Raw genomic sequence first — 3997 nt, forward strand, 5'->3', positions numbered from 1 at the left:
CTTCAGTCTTCTTCCACTCTTCCTTTTTTTCAAAAAGATTCATGGAAAGGGTAAGAAAAAAGTGAGCGTGTTTTGTTGTTTTTTTTTTTTTAAGAAGTGGTTTAAATATAAAGTTTCAAGTTTCATATTTCATTTTTCAAAACAAAAAAAATCCCAACCCTAGAGCAGTAAAATAAAAAAGAAAGAACAATAGGGGAGGGAGGATTCAGAGGAGAAGGAAACTCACATTCATCTTTGTCCAAAGTCAAAATCTGGTTTAAACACCAAAGATCATGCAAACAATCCCTCTGCCCATCATTCTCTTCCCAAACACAGACATAAACAAAACTTTTATTAGCACAGGAGTTGCCTACACACAACTGTGTTGCTTTAAGAGAACATGTAAATGGTACACGTCCCACTGAATTGCTGTACATTGTTTTTCTTGTACAAGTGCATCTTTGAGCTGGATTGTTCACTCCAGTGGACAGCTGGGGATACGCTGTACCAAGGTGCAGCAACTTCACTTTGATATGATCTCATTCACATTGAAGGTTGCACATCTCATCCATAGGTAGAAAAAACACATTCTTGACCAAAGCTCTCATGGGGATAAAGAGCAGGCCATAAAACAAGTCACCCTTGCTACACAAAAAAGTGTGTCCCTTGTGGATGCCCTGTCTCTGAGGTCTCCTCCAGGCCGTCCAAACCATTTCTGACTCAAGCAAAGCTACTAAAGGGGAAAGCAGACTTTTGTTTATAGTTTGATCTGTGCTAGGGGTTTTTCTACAGTGGTTTCACACTGCTATCTCACATAGTTACAGCAGAAAAGCTTTAGGCCAAAGTGTATTTCTCATGGTGAAAGGAAAGCTATCAGGCAGATAGTACCAACGCAGTGCCAAGAAAGGGCTGCTTCATTCACGCAGCCTGTTGGATTACCCTTTTCAACACTGTTAATAGGATGGAGAATAATCCAGTCAATAGCATAAAACTATTGCATTTACCAGTGGGGACCCTATCCTAAAAGGAAGCTCTGGAATCAGAAGCATGATTAGAGGCAGGAAGAGAGATTATGGTCCAGGAAAACACAGAAGATACTGAAAATAGTGAGACTTGCTTCACAGTGGAGATAAAAACCTAGGGATGTTATAGAAATAGACAGGACTATCAGAGCTGTACGGAAGCCAGATCATCACAAAGCTTCTGATGGTGTCTCCTAACACATGAATGTCCTGGATGTGCACAGAATACTCCGTGAAGTTGAGTCGTAACTTTTAAATGTAGCTATAGGAATGATTTCTCCACATGTTGCAAATAAATAGGAGGTTTTTGATTCCTGGAGATTAGAGGGGGTCAAAGTAAAACAGGACATTCCTCAAAGCCATGGGAATATTCACAGTGATATTAATGCAGTTTCATAAAGGAGTTTGGGGAAAGCTATAAAACGTATTGGCAGACAACTGCTAATAAAGTAAATTGGTAAGCAACTTCCCCTGCGGGCAGTTTGTCTCTTCCTTAGGAGCACCTGGTTCTGAATAGAACTGGAGTTGGGATATTGGCCCAGATGTCTCAGGCAATTTGGCAAGCTTGAGGTTCTTCCCTGCTGAAATAACTCCTGTAAGTCAGCTAAGGTTCAAAGTGCTCGATTTTCTGTCTTACCTCCTCTGTATTTTCTCCATATCTAGTGCTGCTTTCCTCACTCACCAGGGTTCTCTAACCAGCATCCACACTTCTATGAGCTGTGGAGTCTGAGTTTTGTGGGAAGATGAAGAATATTTTTATACAGATTTTTGGTTTTAGTCAAGACTGAGTTCCTCTTGTGGCATTTCCAAACCAATCACAAACCTCTGGAGGAAGCTGAGGCTTGAGAGATTTGCAGCTTCATTTTGCTCACTGTAGAAGTTGGAATAACTTGGATAAACATTGGCTAATCAGTACAACTCCTCGTGCTTATCTGCCACAAACCCAGGCTGCCTACTCCTTACTATTCCCCCAGCACTAACTTTTGCCAGACATAATCACAAACATTCCTGTTTCCCGATAACAGAGGGGAACAAAGTTGATTCAGAAAAATCTTCTTGTGTGTGAGAGTGCAGGCAGCTGGGGCTGCTGCTCCTGCCCGGGGCTGCTGCTTGAAGGGGCTCACCAGAGCAAGCCAGACTTCCAGCCAGCTGTGGAGATAGAGAGCTGAGGAAGCGTGACTTCTGAGGAGCAGAGATAGCCTGGGATAATCACTTCTTGTAAGCCACTGAAGTAGGCCTCTTGAATTTCACTTCCTGATAGCACTGTGAAGTGTGTGTGTGAGATGGTGACACTTACAAGGGAAATGAAGAAATGACTGGAGGAGTTAGATGCTTCTGAACAGATGCTGGAGGGTAGCAGATTTTTGGTGAGCCTGTTAAATTCAGCAAATTTTACCAAAGTTTAAAAAAAGTTTACAGAGGGAACAAAATTATTTCTGGTGTTTTCTTCACCTGAGGGAAAAGTTTCCAAATAAAAGGTGTATGGGAAATTCTGAAATTTGTGGCAACTTTCCTTGTTCACTTTTCCAAAAAAATTAACTTTTATTTGGAAATATTTTATTTAAAAAATATGTTAATGGAGCTAGAAGAAAGTATCAATTTCAGCCTGCCTTTATTTTTGGTCTTCATTTCAAAAAGAAAAACCAAATGTGAAGACATAATGTGGACTAAGGAATCAGTCACCACTCAAAGCATCACATAGCTTTTCTGGATCGCTTTTTAGAAACCACCTCAGGCTAAGGTACAGCTCCTAGCTCAGCCGAGGCTTCCTGAGGCAAGGCAGGCATAAACATCTGAAAAAGATTAATCTTCCTCTCCCTGTCCAAGGAAGAAATGGAGCATTTGCCTGGCAGTTTCTTTCGGAATATTCTGAAATATGATTTAGATAATTCAGAACAATACTTGACTAATACTTGATCAATGCAGGGTCTGTCCTCTCCAAACACATGGTTTTGGAAAGGATAGGGAAAGAGAGAGGGCTAATGGGATTAGCACTGATACACAGTTTGCTGCTAAAAGTCTCACAACAGACGTGCTGCTGTGCTGGGAAAACAAGGGGCACTTCACCCCTCCTGCTTCTTGATATCGGTTGGGCTTTCCTCACACCATCCATAGAGCCAGAGCTCCGCAGACATGGACGCCCAGCCCTCACAGGGGCTGGGCCCAAAGATCTATCAGCCTCACCTCCCCTCTTCGCCTCCTGCTTGCTCCCCTGCCTCTACCTTGAATTTCCATGTGGTGTTGTCAGCTCATCCCTATTCCCCTCACATCCCTGTTCCCCGCACTCCTGACCCCGGGGCTGGATGTGCGGAGCTCCGTGCTCTTGCAGGCGCAGATTAGAACCCTGGATTCGCAAACTGCAACGTGGCCATGCCGGGGCGCTGCTCAGGCTGGCCCGGTTGTACAAGGCATCCGCTGAGGCTCGGCCAGCGAGCCTGCCTGTTTCGCGTCAGATGGTTACCCTTGGATGCTGAGAGCACTGGAGTATAAATCCCGGACTGCAGGAGACAAGACTACATCTTCACACACATTAATTTACGTCCTTTCTTTATATTTATAGTTCTGTTAGCTTTTTTTTGAGGACACTTCTATTTATTTATTTTCTCTTGTTACCAGAGACTTTAATAGCTTAGTAGCAGCTGCTGCCAAAGGAATGATCCAGTTTACAGGCCCAGTGAAGAACGACCTCTTACATTATTTGAGATAAACAAATCTTTGCTCCCCAAGCATAAGCAATTATTTCATTCAGAAAGGTAACTCAGCAAAGAAATTATTTCCCTCAAAATGGTTCAAGTGCTAGTAATACAGAATGCAATGAGTACAATGGATTTATTTAGCTGTTTTTCCCTCCGTCTCTTGTCATAGACTTTTAAAACCAAGCTGACTCCCAAAGGGACCAATCCACAAGACAGTTATAGTAAAAGTTAAGTCCAGTCAAAGCATATGGAATGCAGATAGTACAGGATACAACAGGGGAGCAGATGATTTTTAATGAT

This window comes from Pezoporus wallicus, unplaced genomic scaffold, assembly GCF_028554395.1.
Source record: "Pezoporus wallicus isolate ANWC-B61680 ecotype Strahan unplaced genomic scaffold, APGP_CSIRO_Pwel_v1 contig_5524, whole genome shotgun sequence".
Classification (NCBI taxonomy): domain Eukaryota; kingdom Metazoa; phylum Chordata; class Aves; order Psittaciformes; family Psittacidae; genus Pezoporus; species Pezoporus wallicus.